This window comes from Antechinus flavipes, chromosome 1 (assembly GCF_016432865.1).
Source record: "Antechinus flavipes isolate AdamAnt ecotype Samford, QLD, Australia chromosome 1, AdamAnt_v2, whole genome shotgun sequence".
NCBI classification, from domain to species: Eukaryota; Metazoa; Chordata; class Mammalia; order Dasyuromorphia; family Dasyuridae; genus Antechinus; species Antechinus flavipes.
In genome coordinates this window covers 51618028-51643789 of record NC_067398.1, presented here as the reverse complement: position 1 = coordinate 51643789, position 25762 = coordinate 51618028, and the positions used below count along the sequence as shown (strand labels likewise).

At 35.4% G+C, this 25762-nt stretch overlaps 1 protein-coding gene across 5 annotated transcripts in view; it reads right to left on the bottom strand.

Annotated features, from left to right (window-relative positions):
• PPARG (peroxisome proliferator activated receptor gamma) overlaps nucleotides 1-25762 on the bottom strand; it is a 164654-nt gene that overhangs the window by 129026 nt on the left and 9866 nt on the right. For all 5 annotated transcript variants that reach the window (XM_051982534.1, XM_051982493.1, XM_051982514.1 and 2 more), the window contains exon 2: nucleotides 1994-2069. The gene's annotated coding sequence lies outside the window, so the exon portion shown is untranslated. The remainder of the gene's footprint in view (nucleotides 1-1993; nucleotides 2070-25762) is intronic.

The window sequence follows — 25762 nt, the reverse complement described above, 5'->3', positions numbered from 1 at the left end:
CTATAGACATTAATATATCACTTGCAAAGGGCAACCATTGACTTGGCACTGTGCTGCAAGGCAAAGTACTGATTACTTGTGTTAGCTCTCCACCCAGGAGCTCCAATAATTTCATTTTATTATAAAATATTATATATTAATCAATAGCCATGTTTATCCCATGAAGGCAAAGGTGATCTCAAATCCACAAAAATATATCAACAGTTTAGGAATATAGGATTTAAAATTTAGAGAAGGGACTTTGTGGGCAACCAAATGGTGCAGTGGATAGAGTGCTGAGCCTAGAATCAAGAAGGCTTATCTTCCCAAGTTCAAATCTAGCTTCAGACACATACTTGCTGTATGAACATGGGCAAGTCATTTAACCCTGTGTGCCTCAGTTTCCTCATATGTACAATGAGCTGGAGAAGGAAATGGCAAACCTCTCCAGTAACTTTGCCAAGAAAAATCAAATGAGGTTTTTATGAAGAATCACACATGACTGAAAAATGACAAAATCATCATAATAATGATCAAAGATTTTAGAAACCAATTAAAACAAAAACCTCATTTCAGATGAGAAAACTGAGACCCAGAGAACTTTAAGACAGGTTACAGAGTTGGGATTTGAACCTAGATATTCTCTTTCTCCAAATTCAATAATCTTTTGATTTCCTCCTCTAGAACCTAAAATCACAATTGAAATCATCTGTCTCTTGACAATCTGCCCATCTTCTAAGCTGAATGCCAAGGGCTGCAGGAAGAAGGGAACCTATGTGAACTTGGGCAGTTTCTTCAAATTATAAACCAAAGGGGTTAGATTTTATATGCTTGATGATCTTTCTCAGTTCAAAGTCTATGATTCTAGGCTGATTTGGGATAGGAAAGAATGTCTATTTCCTTGTTTAGAATGAGAGCAGAACTATAACACTGAGCAATCACCATGTTACTAGACCCAAAACAAAACTGAAGTTGGCAAAAAGTTTGTCCTGTTGGTGTTTCTATCCCCTGATCTTTCTCTCCTCTCTCTGTCCCTACTCTGCCAAATGTCTATCCCCTGTCGTTCCACTTCCTATGCTTTCGACTTATTCTCAACTTATACTTCCTAACAGCAGTTTAAGTAGTCATGTCTCTCAGTGACATTTTTAGAGGATTCAGAGGAAGAAACACTTTATAGACCAAAATGGGGGGAGGATCTCAAATGGCAAAATTTCAGACATTGATAGAGACACTTGGAAAACAAATTTAAGGGATTAAAATCCCTTAAATCTCATTATTTGTATGGCTGACAACCACATCCGATCCTAAATCCAACCCAGGGACATAAGTTATTCGAACACGTAGGGCAAATAATTATTCTTTTTGGAGCTAAGCATGAAGAGGAAAGAAGGAAATGTCTATATGTTTAAAAGATTTTAGTCCGATAACACACATCAGGCTCAGCATCTTTAATTTAATTATAAAACTGTGGGTTTTTTATCCTGCACGTGTGATTTCACTGGAGGAGGAACCTCAGTGTGGAAATCTTCACAAATATAGGCTGACAACTCATCTCTTCAGAGTCTTACACAGCTGTGCAAAGTCACTGGGAAGATCAGTGACGTGTCTACAATCACATGACTAGTGTGTCAGAGTCAATTCTTTAAAATTATTCCTTCCATTAGACCACAGTGCCTTTTAATGAAAGGTTTAGAAACTTTGAATGATTTAATGCATTATTAGCCACAGAAAAAAAAAGAGTAATTTGGAAAACTGATTAGAGATTTGTTTCTAAGCATTTATGTATTTCACCATCTCAGGTCTATTTCCTATCTTTGTTTTGTCTTAGGAAAAATGTGCTATCCTTCACTCCTTTAATGGGATGGTAAAATGATACCATGAAAACTACTATGATAGTCAAAATAAAGTTTGCTAAATAATTCTACAGTAGAAAAGGACATTGGAAAGAAATAGTTTCTTCTTTAAGGAATCATGTTGAAATATGGATTCAGTATCCAAATTAATTTTCACTTACCTTCAAAGTGGAATCAATCTAGAAAACTGTCTCCTGGTTGTATATAAATGTTCTTTCAACTTTGTCCCCTTCAGATCTGAAAAAGAAAAGAAAAACCATTTGATTTTAATATATGATCACAAAGTCCTTAAGGAGAACCTAGACATCCTTCTAAAGGAAAAACTTTTCTCTTGTCCTAAACCCAATTGGTTTTGAGCCCATGAGAATAATGGTACCTGAGGGAGAGCCAATGGAATCCATTATAATAATTCCTACTTTAGGCACTTCCTGGTATCCCTTCATTGGATTTCAAACTTTGTTATTGATTTTGTGATTGGGCCTACATCCCTCTCTCCAGTCAGGTATAATTTACTTAAAAACTTTTTTTTTAATTTTTCTTGTGCAGCAAAATAACTGTGTGAATATGTATTCATATATTGTATTTAACATATACTTTAACGTATTTAACATGTATTGGTCTACCTGTCATTTGGGGGAGACAGTGGGGGGAAGGAGGGGAAAAGTTGGAACAGAAGGTTTTGCAAGAGTCAATGCTGAAAAATTACCCATGCATATATCTTGTAAATAAAAAGCTATAATAAAAAAGGTTTAAAAAACCCTTTTTTTGTTGTTTTCTAAATAGTATTATTTTTAAATAGTATTTTTCCAGTTATATTAAAGGCAACTTTAAGCATTTATTTATTATTCCCTTAAAAAAAAAAAAAACTCAACCTGTGATTTCATTGATTTAGGGAATTTCTAGTGAGGAAACTTTTACCTGTTCTGCAACTAAGCATCTCAGAGAGTTGTCTAGGGAGAAGAGGAATAGGGAGATGAGAGGTTAAATAACTTGCCTGGCCACCATGTACCAGAGAAGAGATTTGGTCCAGGTCTTCCTGTCTCTAAGGCTGGTTTTCGGTACTATCCCTTTCTTCAATTTACAAGGGCTAATAATGGCATCAACTTCACAGAGCTGCCTATAAATTTATTGTCCTGGGTCACAGTTAGAGCTTAAAGGGACCTTACGGGCCATGAGGTGGTACCATTGTTCACAGTCAGGAAGACTTTGGCCACTGCATCATCTAGTTGCCTCAAATATTTACTAGCATAGGCAAGTCACTTAACCCTTTCTGCCTCAGTTTCTTCACAAGTAAAATGAGCTGGAAAAAGAAATGGCAAACCACTCTAGTATCTTTGCCAGGAAAACCCCAAGTGGGATCATTAAGAGTTAGACATGATTTCCTTCACAGGCTAATTGTACAATATTTCAGAGTCCAATTCTTTTTGTACAGCAAAATAACAGTTTGGTCATGTATACTTACTGTGTATCTAATTTATACTTTAATATATTTAACATCTACTGATCATCCTGCCATCTAGGGGAGGGGCTGGGAGGAAGGAGGGGAAAAATTGGAACAAAAGGTTTGGCAATTGTCAATGTTGTAAAGTTATCCATACATATAATTTGTAAATAAAAAGCTAGTAAAAAAAAAAAAAAGAATTAGACATGACTGAAATGAGTGAACAACAGCAAAGGACCTTATAGACCCTTAAGTAAAATGATTTCAACCTCATTTTACTGATGAGACAACTTAAGCCCAGCGATATGATTACCTGTCTGAGGTCATAGAGGTAGTAAGTGGAAAAACTGGAATCAGAACCCAGAATTTGGGACCCCATCTACTGCCAGTTCTATGAAGGATCCATTCTCTTAAGGGCAACAGTGTCTTGGAGATTATGTCACTGGGGAGAGGTGATTTATGACTTGCTCGGTTGTTGAGGGTATAATCCATGTACTACAAAGAATTTGGGAAGGCAGTGAAGATACACTCTGTAGATAAGCAACAGCAAAAGGAAAATGGGGATATTCCTTTTTCTTCAGTGAATCTGAGACAGACTTAGGACTTGTACATTTCAAATTTTACGAAGAAGACAAAGAAATCTCGCAGAAGTTGTCACATGTAGGAAGACAAAATAATCCCAGCGCCAAGAATCATATCAGCTTCAGCCTGGCAGTCCCAGCACCCAGGCACAGAGGAACATTTTGCACATTCTGACCCCAAAATAAACCCTGAGCTCTCTTGTCTCAAACGCCAGTACCTATAGCCTCCCGTTTCCTTTCCTGCTAGACTGGCCCGGTGGATTCTATGGAAACACAAGACCTCAGAATCGAAACGTTCCTTCACGTTAGAGTTCAAGCCAACCCCAATGTGGAAAAGTACTGCCCAGTCCCAATGAACTTTTCAAGTTTTCTTTGCGTAGTTATTATCTAATACCCTTCGGGGTATGGCATATACTGTGAATATTTGAGCTTTGAAGATGAAAAGCCGTATTGGTGTCGAGTACTGTTATTAATAATAAGACCATCCCTGCTTTAATTATAACAAAGCACTTATTTTTAGAATTGAGTCTGGAGTTTGAGCCTTTAGAGTTGGCCGTTTTTCACGGGCTGCCTTTAACTTCTCGGTGGGTTTAAGAACCATTTTCTTCTTGTTTCCTCGACCAAAGTTGTTATTCCACAAGGAGGCAGCATGAGGCAATATCAAAACTTGGGTTCAAGCTCTGACTCCGGTACTTATTACCTGTGTGATCCTGGAAGGGTCACTTATGAGTAGTCACTTATAGACTTTACCTGTATTTCATCTGTAAAATGAGGGGGCTGGACTCAGTTGTCCCAGAGGACTTTTCCAGATCTAAAGCTACGATCCCATGGCCCTAGGAGAAGGCAGGGTGCGCTTCTGCTGAGCCCACATCAATGCAGCTCATCCTCGTAGGGCACAAGGTTTACTAAAGGAATATTTAAGATTCCTTACGGCACCAAAAGGGAAAGCCACATCTGAGAACTGAAATTTGGGAAAACAGCCAATTGAATCTTTGTCTTTAAAATTCAAGAACTCCTACTCTATCCTTCTCCTAGAGTAGGGAGGATAAAGGATCTTGCATTGTCAAGGATGGCAAGACACTAAAATTGTTAATTAATATATTCAGTACTGAATGAGGCAAAAGTAGCATGGAATCAAATGCTCCAAACGACCCGGGGCTGTAGTCCCAGACTTCATTATGAAATGACTAAGATTCTGGCTAACCAGCCAGACTCTTCAAAGGCTCAATTTTTAAATGGGAGGATTAAACTAAATGAAGAGGCAACCAGGTAGCAAAGTGAACAGATTATTCAGCCTAGAGTCAGGAAGATTCATCTTCATGAGTTCAAATCTGTCTTTGGACAAATAACAGCTGTGTGACCTTAGCCAAGTCACTTAACTCTGTTTGCTTCAGTTTCCTCATCTGTAAAATGAGTGGAGAATCTTTGCCAAGAAAACCCCAAATTGGGTCAGGAAGAGTTGGATACAAGCAAAACTTATGAATAATGACAGACAATGACAAAGTTCCAGAGCTTGATGAGATTCAATACAATGAAATCTCCAAGGTACGATTCTCTCGGTCTACACATATGTATGTGTGCATGTGTATATGAAATCGACACATACAGACATGTGTACATATATGCACACATATGTATAGAGGGAGAAATACATATCTATAGGTAGTTGATTAAGCAGCATAATAATAATTTCAGATAACTATGATAAGTGGTAAAGATATATTATTGTAAGATAGAGTGTTCAAGAAGACTTTGGACCTAAGATAGTTGCTAAAGAAGGAATAGACTCTGGATAGGTAAATATAGAGAAGAACTTTTGCAAAAGGTCAGTTGTTGGAATGAGCAGGATGGATTCTTAGTCAATGAGGAGAGTTCTCACTGGAACAATTGGTTGACAAAGGGGAAGGAAGGTTAAATGGAATCAGATTGCAGGAAGCCTTGAGTATCAGTCTAAGGAGCATGTCCTTTGTTCTATAGGTAATAATAGAAAGCCGTTGGAAATTCTTGAGCAGAAAAGCATGATGAAATTAGTGGTTTAGGAAAATTAACCTGGTGGCAGTGTGTAGGATGGATTAGGTGTGTGTGATGGCGGAGGGAAAGAAACTCAAGGACAGGTGATTCTAGGAATACAAACATGAGGAAATGAGGGTGTAGATTAGAACAGCAACAGTGAAGGTAGAAAAAAAAAGGAGTGGATTCAAAAGAGATTTTAAAGAAGAACTGATGGGATTTGGTGACTGAAATATGGGGGAAGTTTCAGAGATGACTCTGAGATTTTCTGAGCCTGACTGGGAGAACGGGGGTGTTATTTATGGTAAAAGGGAAGTCAAGAGAGGGAAGCCAGTTTCAGAGAAAGATGATGTGTTCAATTTTGTACGTTGAACTTGAGAGGATGGATGTCCATTAGGCAGCTGCAGCTATAAGTCTGGATCCAGGATGGAAGGGAAGCAGTTATGATGAAGTGGAATGAGGACAGGATGAGAAATAGGAGATCTGAGTTCTAGTCCAAATTCTGTCACTCACGGCCTGTGTAATTCTGAACAAAATACGTAATCTTCCTGAGCCTCAGTTTCCTTATCTGTAAAAGGAGAAGTGGGGACTAGATCTTGTCCCCAACTGCTAGTGCCCTTCCCCTAAATTGTTTTGTATCTGTTGTGTATACCTTTATATATACATATTTACATATGTGTATACACACACATATGTTTGTGCTGTCATCCCAAATTACTGCTAGTAGACAGGGACTGTTTATATTTGCAGTATCTAGCACAGCTAATAGAGGAAGATAAAAATGTTAAATGATTACACCTGAAATTCAGGGAAGCAAAGAGTGAAGAAAGGAGTGGTAGTTAGTACAGTCAAATGTTAGAAAGAAGGGCAAGAAGAAAGATAATGGAGAAAAAAAATCATTGCATTTGACAAGAAGGAGATCACTGATGACTTCTTGTAGTTGAGTTCTAAAGCCAAATCTAGATTTGGAGCTGCAAGGGAGAAAATGAAGGAAAGCAAATATAGACTGATTATCCAACTTTCTCCTCTAACCTTCATCAGTTTGGATTCTATTTAATTTGACCTCAAAGAGGTAGTTGATTTTCTTAGTTTAAATCTATTTTTATTACGATTGTAAACAACTTTACACAAAATAATTTATTTTATGTTAAACTCGATTCACATTATTCCAAACTCTCTTTAAAATCTTATTAAAATACATATATAGTATGTACATATAAATAGCATATAGATTGCATATTGTAGTCAGTGTGTTTGTGTTATTTTTAAAATTTCAGTGACTTTAGCCTCATTTCTCAAATATATAGGGAAGTGAGTCAAATTTATAAAAATAAGAGTAATTCTCCAATTTATAAATGGTCAAAGGCTATAAATGGGCAGTTTTCAGAGGAGGCAATCAAAGATGTATATAGTCATGTGAAAAAATACTCTAAATCATTAATAATCAGAGAAATGAAAATTATAAAATAACTTTGAGGTATCACTTCACATCAGACTAGCTAACAAGAAAGAAAAGGAAGGTGACAAATACTGGAGATGTGGGAAAATGGCAACGTTAATATGTTATTGATAAAGTGGTGAGCTGATACAACCATTCTGGAGAGCAATTTGAAACTTTGGCGAAGCACTATAAAACTATGCATACTCTTTCATTCAGCACACCATTACTAGATCTGTATCCCAAAGAGATCAAAGAGAAAAGAATGAATATCTACAAAAATATTTATAGTAGCTTTTGGTGACAATAAAGAATTAGATAAGGGAATAAACAAGTTGTAATATATGATTGCTATGGAATACTACTGTCCTATAAAAAACGATGACCTTGATGGTTTAATAAAAAACTGAGAAGACCTATATGACCTGATGCAAAACAAAGTCAAGAAGAATTAGTAGAGATCATTGTATATCGTACCAGTAATATTGTAATGATTATCAACTATGAAAGACTTAGCTAATCTAATATAATGATTCAAGAAAATTCCAAAAGATCCATGATGAAAAATGATATTCACTTCTAGAAAGAGAAGTGATGAACTCTGAATGCAAAATTTAAAGTATAATTTTCCCATTTTCTTTACTTTTCCATCCCTTTTTGGCAACATGGCTAATATGGAAATATGTTTTGTATGATTTCATATGTATAATTGATATCATATTGCTTGGCTTTTTAGTAGGTGAGGGAGAGGATAAAGGAAGGGAAAGTTTCCCAAAAGGGAACTATTAGGTTAATGGATATGAAATATTTTATGGTTGTAAAATGTTAAACAAATTCTCTAACCATAAAGACAACGTCAAAAGCAATGATTAAAGAAATTTGTTTTCTTTTTTCCCTACCAATGTTGGATTTTATCAGTGATTTTAATAGGTATATAATATTAGCCCAAAGTTGCTTAATTTGAATTTCTTTAGTTTCTAGTGACATTGATCATTTTTCTATATGAGGATCTACTGTCAATCTTCTCATAGGCAAACTATTCAGCTCTTTATTAATTATGAAGCCCAACCTAACAATTTTATTACTTATGGCATTTTGGTATACAACTCAAGACTGTATCTCTTTATTCTGTCTTTGGGAATTTGTTCTCTAAGACCAAAAGATATTACTATAACTCTACCTAAGCCTCACCATATAAGTTAATGTCTTAATCGACTTAACATTTAATTTTCAGGAAAACAATTTAAAAATTAAAATATCTGCATATCAGTAAAGAATCAAACAAAAAATTAGCCAACTATAAAAGAGAAAACATCTTTAATTTACACCTATATAAACATTGTAGGCAAATTTCCAACTAATTTCAACACAAGATTAGTTTGTCAAAGTTCCATATTTTAACAATCTAATTTTTAATTGGAAACAAGATTTCTAATTGCATTTCATTAGCCTGGTTACCCAGAGACCATGCTTTCTCTATTGAAGTCCAAGAAGACAAATTTGATGCCTCAACAGAATAAAACAATTTAGAAAAATCATTTTTAGATAGTGGAGAAGAAACCTTGGTTATTTAGTTTAAGTGAGATAATTTAGCCTAAGTGAGGAAAAACCAATTAATGTGTTCCATTCATTCAATAAATTCTTCTAGGGTACCTACCTGTGCAAAGCACTTTAAGAGATGCAAAGACATGTGAGACAAAGCAATCACTATATGTTATATTGACAGCAACAATGTGAAGGAAAGAGTAAAACAAGAAAGAATTTCTTGACAGTGGAAGGTATTTTGTTTGGGAGAATTTGGAAATTATAATGTAAAACTCATGCATATACATTCTCACACATAGAGTGTCTGTCTATAAATGTATAAATATGTGTACTTTGAGGGAAATTGTTAATTCTATTATAAGCCCCTGGAGATCAGGGATTTATCACTTAATGTGCAAAGTACTGTATAGGACACTTTTTTATGGATAGCAATTGTGCCTTATAATTTAATAACCTATAAAATATACTTTTAGAGATCACCATGCTCTAACCTCACCCCAAACCCATTGACAAGAGTCACTGGCTACTCAGAGAAACTGTACTTTTAGAAGTTACCATGAACTAATTTCATCACAAACCCATTGGCAAGGGTTATCGACTACCCAATTCTATCCCTCCCAAAAAACAAATAAACAACTTAACCACACACAGTGAACCGGAAAATAAATTTTGTTTGTTTAAAAATGAAATATAAAATATTTCATTATCCTGCTTTTAAGATTGAGAAGAGAACATACAAACTCTATTCATCAAGAAAAAGAAATAGTGTCTTATTCCATGTTACTGAAAGTTGAAAGAGAGAGCTGAGGAGACGGGGGCTAAGTGATTAAAGAAAAGGAGGAGAAAGAGAAGAAGAAAAAAACTGGGGAAGAAAGGGGCAAAAAAAACTGAGGAATACATAAGAGAGAAGATGGAGAAAGAAAAAGGATAGGAAAGACAGGAAAGAAGGAGTAGGAATAGCATATAGTGGGAAACAAAGGGAAGCTATAGTGAGAAAGGGAAAAAAATGAAGAAGTAAAGGAATTTTTAAAAAAAGAAGGAGGGAGAAATGAAGTAAAGGAAGGAGAGAAAGGGGAGAGAAAGAAGAGAGGTCATCAGTGAGTAATTTCATAGAAACATTTAAAACTTGGCTAATCCAACTCGTTCATTTTACAGATGAGGAAATTGAGGTCAATGTTAATAGATCGCAGAGATGAGATTCAAATGAGGTCCTTTGACTTCAAATTCTACTACATGACATTTCCACTTGGAGTTTGAGAATCAGAGGAAGTTATCATTAAACTGTGACATGTCATATATAAATTTATGTTTAAAACTAAAGTAATACCTCTTCTCTAAATTAAAGGCATTCTAGAATTCTCCCAATACACAGTGAGGAAAAGACTTTAAAAGAGACTCAAAAGGATCCCTTGATCCTTTGTGGTGGGTTAGGAGGAAAGATACACTCTTCTTTTTTTTTTTTTTGCAAAAACTGTGGAAACACAATGCTGCTAGCATTTGCTGTTTTCTAAGACCAAGATAATAAGCCTGAATCTCTCATCACCTCAGTTTCCCCATTTGTAAAAGGGCAAAAATAGACTCAAATGTCATAGTTGTGTAAAGTATATTTGCAACTCTTAAAGATATGCATAAACTATTATAGACAATAGCTTTTATATATAAACTATCAGACATGAGCTTTTATTTAAGATAGGTGACATATATAAGCTTATATATGTTCTATGTGTATATATACTTATGCATCATATGTGTGTATATGTATTATGCAAGCTGTTATTATGTCCCAGAGAACATAACACCATATATTTGGCTTTAGAAGGGCTCTCAGAGGCCAGTGGGAATCAACCCCATTTTACAGATGAATATACTGAGATCCAAAAAAGAAACACCCTCAAGGATCCTATGGGCAGTTAAGGAAATGAGTCCCTTTTCTTCCCTTCTCCTCTTTCCTCCTTTTTCTATTCATATTTCAATCCAGAGCTATTTTGATGGCATGGATGTCTTATGGGATTTTATTTGAACTTTCACCCACAGCAAAAGGGCATCTCTAATACAGATCTCCCCTGCTTCCTCCCATGGAATATAATGCCCAGTCTCATAAAACCACAGTGTCACATAAGAAGAGAAAAGAGTGGGAAGATCAGCTGCTTTTTGATGATGTCCTATGTGACTTTGATTTCTGTAGAAAACTGCCTTATAAGCGGAAACCATAAGCCACTTGAAAAAAAAATCACCTGTAAGCAAAATATACTTTAAAAACTAACTGTGGAATGAGTATAATCTCAGAGGACAGTGATTAAAAGAAGAGTATGTGTATGAGTGTGTGTGTATACATCAATGTGCACTGCGGGATTTTGGCAATCAAACCCACAGTTAATGTAGAGAATTATAATAGTTTCAGAATTGTAAAGAAGCTTAGAGTTCACTCACTTCATTATTCTATCAACTCAGTCCCACATCCTCTGTGAGAGCAACACTTATTTCCCAAGGCCCAGTCATCTCAGCTGGTCTAGCATTTCCCAAGGCTCTAATCTTCAAGCTAATTTTCCCTAAACAAATACTGAAAGCATCCTCCAGACTAAGACATGACTAAGGTTCCAAATACATCTCCAAATAGGCTACAGGAATAATTGATCATAAGAGTCAAGCACTTCCCTACCTATAGCTTTCAAACACCTATGACTAGACAGCATTATGGTGAAAATGGAGGCTGGGAACCTTTACCAACTGTATCATATATCCTTGCTGCGTAGGATTTCTAAACTTAAAACTTCCTTTTGTTAACTGTCAGCTTATCTTCAAGTGTTTCATTTTGTTCCAATCTCAAACGTGAAGTTCTAGACTAACCTGGCTTGCATCTCCAATTTAAAAATCCCTTTCATGGGATTTCTGATTGATGGCCACCTAGCCAATGCATGAATTCCACCCACAATTATCAAGATATTCAACTCCCAGTTTGGATAGCAATTTTGTCTCAATCTACCTCTTAAAGCTTCTTTTAAAATTTGTTTAGAGGGGAATTTGGGAGAGCTCCAGTGAGTTCCTGCCTATTCTCAGACATTTTGGCTCCACTTCCTTAAAGTTTCTTTTAAATTATTTCCTAAAACAAAGCCTCCCTTGGTAGCCAGACTGGGTCCTTCACTATCCTTCGAAGTGCCCATCCTGATTTTGCTCATGCAATTTTTTCACACTAGAATGCTTTCCCATTTCTTTCTGTCTATTGGTCTCATGGTTACATTTCAAAGTCCAGCCTCCTACATAGGCTTCCATCAGTTAACTACTCTAGCCCACACTGCTTTGCCTTCCCAATTTTGGAGAAAGAGAGTATGTGTGTGATATTCTAGTGTTTAGTTATGTTATAAAAGGTACATTTGAATTTTTAAAAATTTTAAACACATGAAGATGGGTAAGGGCTGACATTTTATCATTTGATAAGTGCACAAAAAATGTTTATTATGCATCAAGATGCAGTAGTAGTAAGGTAGCTAGGTGGCGCAATGGGCAGAAAGTTGAACCTGAAAAATTCTCATCTTCATGAGTTCAAAACTGGCTTCAGACACTTACTAGCTGTGTGACCCTGAAGTCATTTCACGCTGCTTGCCTCAGTTTCCTCATCTGTAAAATGAGCAGAGAAAAAAAATGCAAACCACTCCAATATCTCTGCCAAGAAAACCCCACATGGAGTCATAAGGAGTTAGCCATAACTGAAATGACTTGACAACAACCCAACAGTGATATTTAGTAGTGCCAACAGAGCACTACAGATGTTAGTCTTAAAAATGTCAGCGTGCCTTATCCAAACAACATTTGATGCTGTTTAAAAATATTGGGGCTGGGCTGCTTTTAATTAGCAGCAACCCTGTCATATTGTCAATGTTACATAGCATCTTACTTTTTAGTTTTACTTCTTCACAAGATTATGCAATTTTGAATTGAGACTTGAGAGATAATTCCCTCCATCTCCATCATTTTCCAAATGGAGGGCAAAAATGCTGGAGTTGTAATCAAAGAAAACTGGAGTTCAAATCCTACCTCAGATATGTATTAACTGTGTGAGGTTGGGCAAATTACTTAGGCTCAGTGTCTTCACTTGTAAAATGAGCCAACAGTAACTACTATTATAAACCCTTCATAGAGGTGGTTTAAGGATAAAATGAGATAACACATACAGTACTGTACAAATCTTATATATATATACATATATATAATTTATCATTATTATTATTATTACAGATGAGGAAACTAATGCCAAAAGTGATTGCATAGTTTGCCTGTGGAATAACCACAAGTTACTCCTACAGGTAACCACTGCTAAGAAGTAGAACAAGAATTTAAAACTAAACCTCCCAAATCTAAGTTCAACAGTTTTTCCCAAAATGCCAATTTACTATCTTTACTCATTTTAGCATTTATTCATCATTTTAACATTTATTCATATGTTGCCCTGTATTTAATTATTATCTCTTGGAGTGCAAGGGGCCATAGCTTCCAATCTTTTTTAAAAATTTTCCTTTAGTGGCTATTAATTCTTTTTGAATATATGAAGGAAATTTCTCATAGATTCAAGTAATTCTGTCACTTCTTTATTTCTCTTCCTTTCCTTCTGTCACTTCTTTATTGCTTTTTCTTTCTTTCCAGAATATCCTAACTTCTTGCCAATTTATCAGAAAAGGACCCTGGACTTGAAATCAAAAGTCCTAAGTTCCAATTCTGCCACTTTAAGGTGTATGGTATATTTTATCACCTAACCTTTCCAAACCTCAGTTTCTTTGTCTGAAAAAGAGAGAGAATATTTGCTCTACATAATTGGTTATGAATAAACTACTCTACAAACTGAAAAGCAGAATATAAGTAGGAGCTGCTATGGTTATTATTTATCATTAACACCACTGCGCCCTTCCCTTATACTAGCAGATGAACAGGTGCAACAGTAGGAGTGGAGTGGCAGGCTGCCCATGGGAGAAGAGGGTACAAACTCACTACAGTTATTCTTTCTTCTTAGACTCCCACATCAATAGATTAATTCGTACAGAGAAAGAGTAGGCGTGGATTTCATAAGGCCATATGAAAACTGGTCTCTCATCGTGTACATAAATCATTAGTCTAGTCTTCTATCTTGATTGGATGCTGTCTAAATTATATACAATAGCCGTCTTAGGCAATGTATGTTAATCACAAGGCTGGGGCTGCTTAACTGTTCAATACTATAATGAAAACAATTCAAGGACATATAGGACAGCTGAGTGAGTTAATCAATTCATATTTATTATTCCATTGTTTAAAAAAGAAATGTAAGACCAATAGCTTCATGACCATTTAGCAAACGGTTAAATATGAAAGTAAAAAAGATTTTCCTTTATAAACTTTTCCCATATCTACCAAGTATGATATTATTAATTGCCAAGAATTGGGAATTTTTTAAGGACAATAGCATTCGACAAAATTGGTTACATTTGCCATGGGAAGCTTCCAAACCAGAACACTAATATATAGCTGGAGCCCTCAGGCTGTAAAAACCTGTTCTTCTGACCAGAACAACGAAAGATCCAACATAGAATGTTCAAGCCTATAATTAACATTTTTCCCTTTCATATCCCATTTTACCTGCTTTAGAAAACTCAAAGTTCTGGCAGGGGTTTTAAACCTCTGTGGTTCCCACTGTCATAAGAACGTTTCAAATAAAAGACATTCAATCAACTTTCTTTCATACTCGGTCAGCAAGAAGAACAGTAGAAACACAGTTATTTCAAAGGAATTTTTAAAAAAAGAAAATCCCACACCTGTGTTTAGAATCTAGTCAATTTAGTAAATATTTACAGTACCTACTAAGTGTCAATACTATGGTAAGAATCAGGTAGGATACAAAAGAAATATACGGTCTTACTCTCTAGGAACTTAAACTCTTATGGGGTACGTCCAAGACTCATATCTGTGAAATCATTCCACAGTGATATAAGACAGTAAAAACTAAGGCTTATCATGGGAAGGGACCTTAATGATGACACACATTCCGCAGGATAACAGCATGAATGCTAGAAGGCACTTTCCAAGCCATCTAGTCTCATCTTCTCATTTAAAAAACCAGGAAACTGAAGTTCCCGATCTACAAAGTAGAAAAACCAGAATTTAATCCCAAATCTTCTAACTTCTAAACCCAGAATTGCCTTTTCCCAGCCTCCTTCAACCAAGTGTGAAATGAATTCAGGTATGGCACTTTGACCATGGTAAATATCTGTGGCTGAGTTGAACTAACAATTCTCTGGGTTTGGATGGTGGTGTTTCTTCAGGTCCATTCTATGATTTGCATTTCTAACTATATTTAACTATATACCAAACATGATATAATGGGCTAATGCCAAACTAGTTTGTATTTTCATAACAGAGTAATTGATGATGAGGAAGGCAGGCCATAATCATGATACATGGCTGGGGAAGTCATCCTGAGATTAAAAATTTACTGTGAATCAAGAATTAACTGTATGTCCAGTGTTTTTGTTCAGGTCAAAGGTCATTTTGAGACTTAAAGTCATACAACCTGAACATTTCAGAGTAGAAAGAGATGGTCCATAGACCAACCAGTTCAAGCAATATCTCTTAGAAAGAGGCTCCTATATGAGATAATGATAACTACAATAGTAATAATACCAATAATGATAGTTATCATTTATGTAGTACCTACTATGTGCAGGGCATACTTTATAAATCTTATCTTAGATGATCTTCATAACAGTCCTGGGAAATAGTTTATTAATTTACAGCTAAGGAAATTGAAGGCCCAAAAAATCGTTAAGTGATAGCCAAAGTCACAGTTAGTAAATGTTTAAGGTTGGATTTGAGTTCAAGTCTTCCTGACTCCAGAATCAGCACTGTAGGGGTCATCTAGTCTCTGCTTGAAGACCACAGTGAAGTGAGATTGTGAAAGTGAGGTGGACTTTCTGACACAGCGGATTCTACTTTGGGACCGCTCTATCAGTGAGGAATTATCAGACCCTGAGAACTATTGCTAAACATTTTATGACCAGTGCACATAGGCGTGGCTTAAAGATTCAATCCCTCAGTCAAGCTGTGGTCACCTACACAACTTGTTAAGAGGCAAGGAACTGGAAACTCTGGTCTTGCCATTCATGAGATAGTCATTGCTTATGATTATCTCCTTATGCATGTGTTTCAATCTTTTTACCACTAAGAAGATCCTGGACCCCTTGAGACAGGGACAGCTTCTGATCCTTTTAGAGCATCCCATGGGGATTGTCAGGTATATAAGAAGTGCTTAAAATAATGCTCATTGGCTGACTGATTGGCCCTGAATATACTGTAGGAATGCAATAAATGATAGGATAGGTCAATACAAATTAACTTGAAATGAATTCAGGAAAAATGAAATTGAATCTTTTGATTCTGAGTCAAGCTTTTTGAGCAGGTGAGACAAATGTCAACACCGAAAACCAATATCTTTACTTTATCCAAGGTACTTTAACTTTTATATTAGGGCAAAGAATACTAGATCAGAAAATCTCAAGAAATCTAGGTTCAGATCTTCACCTCTGACCCTGATTTGCTATGGAACAAAGAGAAGTCATTGAACTAATCTCAGCTTGTGTTCTCATCTGTAAATGTGGATAATAATACCTGTAGAACTCACCTGAAAAAATTGATCTGAGGCATTAAACAAAACCATGTTAGTAAGGCAATTAAAATGTCCAAGTCTGTGGTTATTTTAACTCCATTTGGATTCCTTAAAAAGCCCTTTCTGTCAATTTTTTAAAAAGATGTCTTAAGGGGTGAGCAATTCCCCCCAAAAAAAAAATTTATATGGTTATAAATCTGCTTTTAATTGGTCATTTGAATATCTTCTGTTGTTTGAATGACTAAATTGAATCAATGATCTGGATAGTCTGATAGGCAGTACAGTTATAAGTTGCCATGGCAGAGGAAATGATATGGCTCAAAATATGGTCAATTAAGATAGGTCTTCTAAGGTTGCACAAATCCAAGTAAATCTGTGAATTTTGTAATTGGCCATATTACCCTGAAATACATGATTCCTGGTCTAAAGGAATGTAAAAGTACACCTTTGCTTCATAAAGAAAAAGGTAAATGTGAATGTAATTTCTAGACATAGAGTATTATTTCAAAATCATTAGTAGAGCTTATGATCAGAGATCAAGGTGACTGATAGAGTAAAGGGGCTTATGTGTAAAATGAAGACTAACGTCCCAGGGGTGTTTGTGGAAGTGGGGAGGGGGGAAGGGGAGGACAAGTTCTGGTCTTTGTCTCCTTACCACATCTGTTTCTACTCCCTATAAAGGTCAAGTCCAAGGGTGTAGCTCAGATTATACAGCAGCCTTGATTTAATTAATTATCCAAATGCATGACTCAACCAACCCTAATGTGGGGTCAGTCACACCCCAACAAGAAGAGATCATCAGCATCCCAAATGTGCCATCTTTCATTCAATAAGGATTTATTAAGCATCTGAGATATGCAATACATCGCCCTTGGCTTTGATGTTACACAGACAAAAAAATAATAAATCTCTGCCTTCAAGGAACCTACATTCTACTAGTGGTTTCCAACATATATGTAAGTAAACATTGTGTAAAGAAAGACAGAAGGGGGATTGTCTTATACAGAGAAGATCAAGTAGGAGATTTCGGTTGAAGTTTGGAATATGTGAGGAGAGTAATGTGACATTAGTGCAGAAATACCTTTCTGCACCGGAGTGAAAAAATAAGGGGCCTGAAGTATGAAACACAAGAGCATGTGTTTTGTCTTATAGGAATTAGAGAGATGTTGAAGCTTCTAGAGAAGAGAAAAGAGATAGTCATAATAAAATTCATTTGACATTTGTTTTAAGAAAATCAATCTGGCAACTGTATGAAGACCAAATTGGAGAGGGAACAGGTTGGAAGCTGAGAGATTCCAGGTAAAAACAAGAAAGACCAGATTAGGGTGGTTGGCCCTATGAGCAAAGAGAAGCAGTGTTGATTCAAAAAGAAGAGGATATAAATGAGAGATATTGTGGAGGTTGAATCAATAAAGCTTATCCAGCTGATTAGATGTTGGGGGGGGGGTGAAAAAGAGAAATGTTAATAATAACTCAGTGCCTAGAAAGATATTGGTGCCCTTCATAGAAAGAGGGAATTTAGGAAGAGGGATGGGCTCAGGAGAAGAGATAATCATTTCAGTTTGGGACATATTGAGTTTGAAATGACTATGGTCATTCAGGTAGAAGTGACAGTAAGTGATGTACAATTCTGCAAAAAACAGGAAAAAAAGATGTCACCCAGGAAATGTATAACAGGAAAAGATATGTCAAGATTGCATGTCAAGGGTGAATGAGAGTGATGATAGATGGGTAATCAGATGGCTTCACTGGAACCTTCAAGATGTCAGGAGAAAGAAAGGAAGGCCTTCAACATTTTGTGTGGACTCTGGTGATGAAATTATGGGAAGACATGGGCATGAATTACACTAAATAGGTTATCAATTACATATTGTTGGAGGGAGTTATGGAAATTGATAAAGCCATAGATCCATATGAATATTTGAGTACAAGAAAAATATTTTTAAGGCCAAAAGAATGATCGCTTTTTGCTAACCCTATTGATCTTGACCAAATCCTTCTTGGTCATACTCTCTATATAGAATACTCCTAAAACTTAGTGCATAATGGACCTCTATCTACCTACCTACCTATCACATTAGAATATATGTATATATGTATACATATATATATATATATTCAGCATATATTTATTCTAGGTATGCAGTAATTCATAAACACCTATTTCATGGAATTGAGTAAGTTATGGTACAAGATTGAATCTATTGATTACATCTGACTAGATGTCAAAAATCCAATTCTCTATATTGTACATTTGCATGTACAATAATAACTCTATTAAGAAAGAAACTATATTCTAATAGTAGATTCCAACTGTTAGAAATTTCTTCATCCCAGCTAGAAATATCATTAGCAGAAGAAAGCATCAATAGAAAAGAAGGTCCTTGAGGTCAAGAACTATCTCTTATCTGTCTGAGCCTGGTAAGTATGTACTTACTAAATATTTGTTGAATGATTCCAGGATGTCCATCCTTACCACAATGTATCATTTCAATGTGTGTGTGTATGTGTGTGTGCGTGTACATGTGTGCATTCCTTCCTGTGGTTCCTTAACTACATATAATTTGGAACTCAGAGAGTGAACTCCCATAAGCCTCTATAAGGAAAGAAAGAATGCCCTCCCATTGGGCAGGGCTGTCTGCCCAAAGAAACCAGTACCCATTAGCAACCCAATTTGAAAGAGACTAGAATTTATTTCTACCATACTCAGGTTGACTTTGTTAAAATGATTCCTTCTGCCTCCCAGAAGATTCATTAATCAAATTCTATCCGAGTTATTTGTATTTTAATTTAGAGACCTGCTATTTATCTCTTGTAAGTTCAAACTTAGCCTGGGACATTAATACATTGTTAGTGGAGTTCTGAACTGATTCAACCATAATTATAAAAATACTCATCATAAAAATCATAGGCAAATGCCCAAGTTTCTCCCCTCTCCAATTCTGTATTCCTGAGGGCAAGGAAATATATTATGCTCTGAGCCCAAATTGGGAAAAAAAAAAAGAAAGAAAATATCCCTCTTCTCCAGAATTCTGAACTTTGGGGAATCATTGTTCTATGTGAAATATTGGATTATGGATAATATTTTTTTCAAGAGGATTACTTGCGGCTTGGGGTGGAGGGAAAGGAAGGGACAAAAATTTGGAACACAAGGTTTTGCAAGGGCGAATGGTGAAAACGATCTTCGCACGTATTTATATATAAGATATATATATATGTGTGTGTGTGCATGTATATATATGTATATATATAATTTTTCCCCAGGAGGAGATGACATTTTCATTTTTTTTTAAATGAGAATATTATAGTTATGTAGAAAGGAAAGATGGAATAGACTTCATTTGGTCTAGTCTCCTCATATTAAGATGAGACCATGAGTTAGTGGCTTGCCCAAAGAAATTCAGTCATGTCCAACTCTTTATGACCTCATTTGAGGTTTTCTTGGCAAAGATATTGGACCAATTCACCATTTTCTCCTCCAGTTCATTTTACAGATGAGGAAACTGAGGCAAATAGGGTTAGGTGACTTGCCCAGGATCACACAGTTAGTGTCTCAAGCCAGATTAAAACTCAGACCTGGCACTCTATCTCCTGCAGCACCCTCTCTTATTCTTATGACACCTCAATCCTTTGACTTCAAACCTCGTGCTTTATCCACTATTTCACTCTTTCATTGTCCCTCCCACTAGTTCTCTGCCCAGTATAAATGGAAGAAAAAAACCACTTACAAATTGGACAAATAGTCACAAATTAAAGGGAAGAAAAAGAAGATGAGAGGAATAACTACTAATATTGTTTTTAAAAAGACTTCAGAATAGCTTTTGAAAGGGTGATTATTCATGTTTTTGCATGAATAATAAATAATAAAATTTAATAATTTAATAAATACTGTCCTTTACTTCCAAAGCAATGAAAAGTTCTTCAAAGACGTCCCAGAGAGAGAGAGAGAAGCAAAAAAGCCAACCCCCTAATCTGGGCGAAAGGAGAAAGAACTCCCCAGGGCTCCCTTTGGGATCTCTTGTACAATACAATGAAAAAGGAGAGAGGGCAGGAGGCATTGAATTAATTCAAAAGCTATTTATATTAGATTTTTTTTTAAAAATATTTTTCTGGCAGTTTTACAATTTTCACACAGAGAACCAAGGTTGTTGCAAGATGGCTTTGGGAAACATCTGTTCTCATGCTATTTTAAACCCTTGGTTAATTTGTTGCATTATTATTGCAAACTATGCAACATGGTATCTAGGCCTTTTAATGGCCATTTGTAAAAGAACCCTAAAATCTATAATAGTTCTCTATTGGTCACTAATTACCAATATAAATTCAACATGACAGAAGGAGAGGGAAAACCAAAGATATCTAATTTGAAAAGAGTTGTCAAAATGAGAGGATTCTGGCAGGAATGAAAAGATTTGGTTTAACAAGTAAACAGAATATATAGGAAGACTAATGATTATATAGAAATATTGTAATGGGTAAATTGCAAGCTAGACAACCAAATATTTGAGTTTCTTTAATTTCTATGCAGAAAAGCCCCCTCTATAACTCTAGAACAAAATTTCTTAAATTGTGGGTTGTGATCCCACATGGGTTCTTATAACTGAATGTAGGGATTGCAAAATTATGATTTATCATCAGAAAATGTTTGATTTGTGTACCTATTTTATATAAGTATATACCCATTATATTTTATACACATTTACACACACACACACACACACACACACACGTATATATAATCTTGTAAAAATTTCTCAAGTGAAAAGGGATTGTGAATAAAAAAAGTTTAAGAAGCTGTGTTCTAGAACATAGAAGTTCAAATACTATCTACTCATGTGCCCTTCCTTCAAATAGAATTAACTTCTTCTAGTTCTCAACTGTCATTGTACTTTGCATATAGTGTTCGGCTCACACTTTTACATTTATGTTTTATTATATTAACCACAGTAAGTTTTGAAGGCAGGAAATGTGTCTTATTCTGTTTCTCTCTCCTCTTTTGTCCATTCCTTATAGAGTCTCAATAATTGCTTTATTCATAAGTTAATGGATAGATGAATTAATCTTGATTGGTCACGATCCAGTTTCTGTTTGAACACTAACAAGGATGGAAAGCTTATTGCTTCACAAGAGAGAAATCTGTCATTCTTAAAAGTTCCAGAAGGATGTTGTTTTTATTTTTCTCTTAAAACTGACCTGAAATCTGTTCCCTTGTAATTTTCATCTAGAAGTCCAGATTCTATTATCTGGAGGCATCAGGGCTTTTTTTTTTTTTTTTTTTTGGGGGGGGGGAGGAGGGGAAAGACCAGACTCATGATTTTATTGGTATAGGGAAATTTCTGATAAAGAAATTTCTCTTATCAATGAATGTCAGTACCTTCTTTGTCACTTAAAATCCTCAAAAGTAATATCTGGGGTTCACAGAGCAAACCTAATCTCTTTTTCACAGGTCAGCTTTTCAAATATTTGAAGACAGCCAACCCTTTTTTAAATGATCCAAAGGAAAGTGGAAATAAACTGATAGGTGCAACTAAGCAGCATATTTTCAATATGACTTACACCCACAAATGGGCATCCAGGAACAAGATGATGAAAAAAGGAGGTGCTCTGGTTATATACCAAGGGGTAGTACAAATTGTGAAAAACTACTTGGAAGAAGACCCAGAACACATTGGGCTGGTTCTTTCTGTAAGATAAGTAAATGAACATGGATAAGTTTACATGGGTTGAGAAGGCTTAGATGGATAAGATAAGCAATCTTCACTGGTGTGGCAAATATCCTCATTGATGAATCTGCAAAACACCTGAGTATTAAGTCCCACTATTCTCCTAAATTCTTTTATTTTCCATGCCAAACAGGATCACAGGGCCCAAGAGTCAGAGTGGAAATGACTTTCCAGACTATCTATGCCAATATTCTCATTTTGCAACTAAGAAAATTGAGTTTCACAGAGTTAAGTAACTTACTGAAGGTCACATAGGAAATTGGGGTAAAAAGGCAGAATTTGAACTCGGATTCTTTGACTTCAAATCCAGTTATGGTCTCACTGTGCCACATTACCTCCAATATCCTATCCTGGGTTTCTTCAACCTGTTTAGGTAAGTATCAGAAGGCTTTTAGAATTCCTTTGAGACTCTGAGATTGAGTACGAATTTTGAATCAGCAGTTACTACCCTACTTAAATATAGTATCCAGTCTACAATTCTTCATTTTAGTTTCAAGCTATTGATTCATTGATTTAATCTTCAACAAATACAGTGTCCCAAAAGTCTTAGTGTAGCTCTAAGTTTCAACAGCATAAAACTTCTATTTTTTATCACCTATAAATATTTATCCAGCACCAGTACAATGAGAATAATAAACAATGTGATACCAGACATGTTATTTCATTGACTCTCTAGTTTTACATAAGTTGCCAATTCAGTTCAAATCTATTATTTTAAAATTTTGTTCATGTAGATTTTCAGAAATATTTTTACACAAACACAGAGAATATGATAACAATAAATAATAAAGAAATGTCATGTCTTTATGGAACTTATTATCTAATAGTAGTGTGTCAAATATCTTGTTCTGATGTACCAATCTGGGAGCTCTAACAGAAAGGAAATTAGGTGAATTCATTGATTCAGAGGTACTTGATAAAACAGTGATAAATGAAAAGGATGTTCAATATTTAATTAACAACTAAATGCATATAAATCAATGGGATTGAATATCCATCTATAAATCCTATAATCCTATGACTAGGATGTTTGACAATTCAAGAAGAGTACATAGGCTGGAACCCACATTGTGTAAAGAGGTGCAGTGGCCAATGATACTGGAAAGCAGACCGAGGCCAGTTTGAGAAGGGTTTTTAAAGAGAACTGAATTTATATTTGCTCCTGAAGGACCAAGACCATTTGAATCCCTTTGATCTGATTCCTGGCTCACCAAGAAACTTTCTGATTACAATTTAAGTTTTTCAGGTGCCCTAAATTACACAATGTATTCGCCTCATTGGGAAGGCATACATCCCATTCTAAATAAATATAATGCTCTTCTAGTTTATAAATCAGCATCTTATGAGTTTCAACTATGAATAAATTTCCCAGTGCCTTACACCCACTTCCACTCCAAGTGAACTGATCATAATGAAGGTTCTAAATCTGTAAAGCTGAAAACCAGATCTTGAACCCATCCATGGTCAATTCACCAAAATACAAGCACCCTGGGAGACTCTGTCTTGGCAACCAGACAAACAGTACCCTGTTCCCTACACCCTATCTCCTTATGGTCTCCATATTAAAATGACAGATACTTTAAAATCATATCAAATGGATGACTTTGGAAAGCTCAGTGTGAATAGGCAGGAAATAAATTAATGGCAGCTGAGGTTGGATATATATGGAAGGTCATGCTAAATGGAACAGAATACAAAAACATTTAGAAAAGAATGAGTTTTAAACTCATCAGTTACAAACCTGAAATGGGATCTAGAATCACTATCAACTCATCTTTCTAGAATTGTTCTGGCCAAAAAAAAGGACTAGAACATCATCTGGAAGGATACTAGGCAATGAAAAATAAAATTCCAAAGCATGATTGTTGTATGAAGCCATAATGTTTCCAATTAGTTTCTAATGAATTAGGAAAACATGGAATAAAATAATATCCTTAACACACCTGGCTATGTTCTCAATCTTTGAAAGCAGATTGAAATCTTTATTTTGATAGTCTATCTTGTTATGGATATACATATCATTCACGCTTTCCATCTCTCATATATGTACAGTTGATATTCACATAGACTGTCTAATTCATCCCCATGCTTGAAATTCACCTTTTAGCATCTTTAGCTTCCTTCCAAACTCAGCCCAAGAACTACCTCTTACATGAGCCCTATCCTGATCATCCCTTTATTCAAATTACTAATATGCTCTTCACACCTGAAATTACTTTTTATATTATATATTTACTTATATGTGTGTACTTGGGGATCCTCCATCCTTGCTTCCCATACTCAATTTAAGTTTCTTGTGAGCAGAGATTGTTTCAATAAGTCAACAAGCATCATAAGTGCTTACTACATATCAGGCCCAGTGCTAAACATTAGGGATAAGAAGAAAAGGCCAAATACTCCCTTCCCTCAAGAAATTCATATTCTAACAGGGAAAACCAACATGAAAACAACTGGGTACAAACACAATATATACTGGAATGTAATCTCAGAGGGGAAGGTAATAGCATCTTGAGGGAGGAGGGTTGGGAGAGACTTTCTTTGTAGTATCAACACAATGCCATGGAATACAGCAGATGTTTAATAAATGTGGAATGGATGTATAACATAATGTACATATTTGCATAAAGATTTTAAAAACCTGTTTTTAAAAAGAGATAATTATCAACTGGCAGCACAATTACTTGTCAGTTCAGCAAGATGGGACTTTGGGATTCTTTGTCTTTCAATTTATAGGCTTTAACTTAAGTGTAAAAACAGAATGACTGGAAGGTAATATGCTTCGTCATGAAGGAAGATGGTGACCTATTTCTGTCTGTAACTCACAACTTGTTAGCTGATTCACAAAAATGAAGAGATTGCTTTCGAGGTAACAGCCTCATTTCTATTTAACAGAAGCATGTGGATTTGCTCTTTTGATGAATCATTTGATGAAAAAAAAATAAATGAAGCAAATGTTGGAATTATTTGGCAGAACAACTTTATAATTACAAATTTTATTGATAGCTGAACCACACATAGAAGAAAGGAAGAGAAAGAAAAGAAGAAATGACAAAGAAAGGGAAAGAAAGAAAAAAGGAAGAAAGATTTATAGCTCTATGTCTTCAGTTACAAGGAAGGAAGATAGGGAGGGAGTGAGGGAGGAAGAGAAGGGAAGGAAAAATTTCTTAAAAAAAACTTTCTCAAAAATTAAAAAAGGAAGAAAGAGAAAAAAAGAACATAGTACCAATAATCATAGCTCTTCATTCCCCTTTTTTCCATCACAAAAACTTGGACAGGATTAAAATGATAGCCTTATTTTTGTCCATAAGAGGGCCATTTTTAAAGATTGTAGTCTTTAAGGTCATGGACAAAGTAAAAGGCAGAAGTAATGAGTAAAAACAGAGCTAGTTCTATTCTACCAGACCACAAATCCAAATTGAGTATTTCTTAGGCAAACTAATACTAGGAAATAATAAACTATGCAGATTTAGAAATTGGGAGAAAATATTCTGGGAGATAAAATTTCTAATTTCTGTTATTCATGAAAGAAAATGTGCATAGAGGAAGGAATTTCATCCCTTTGTAT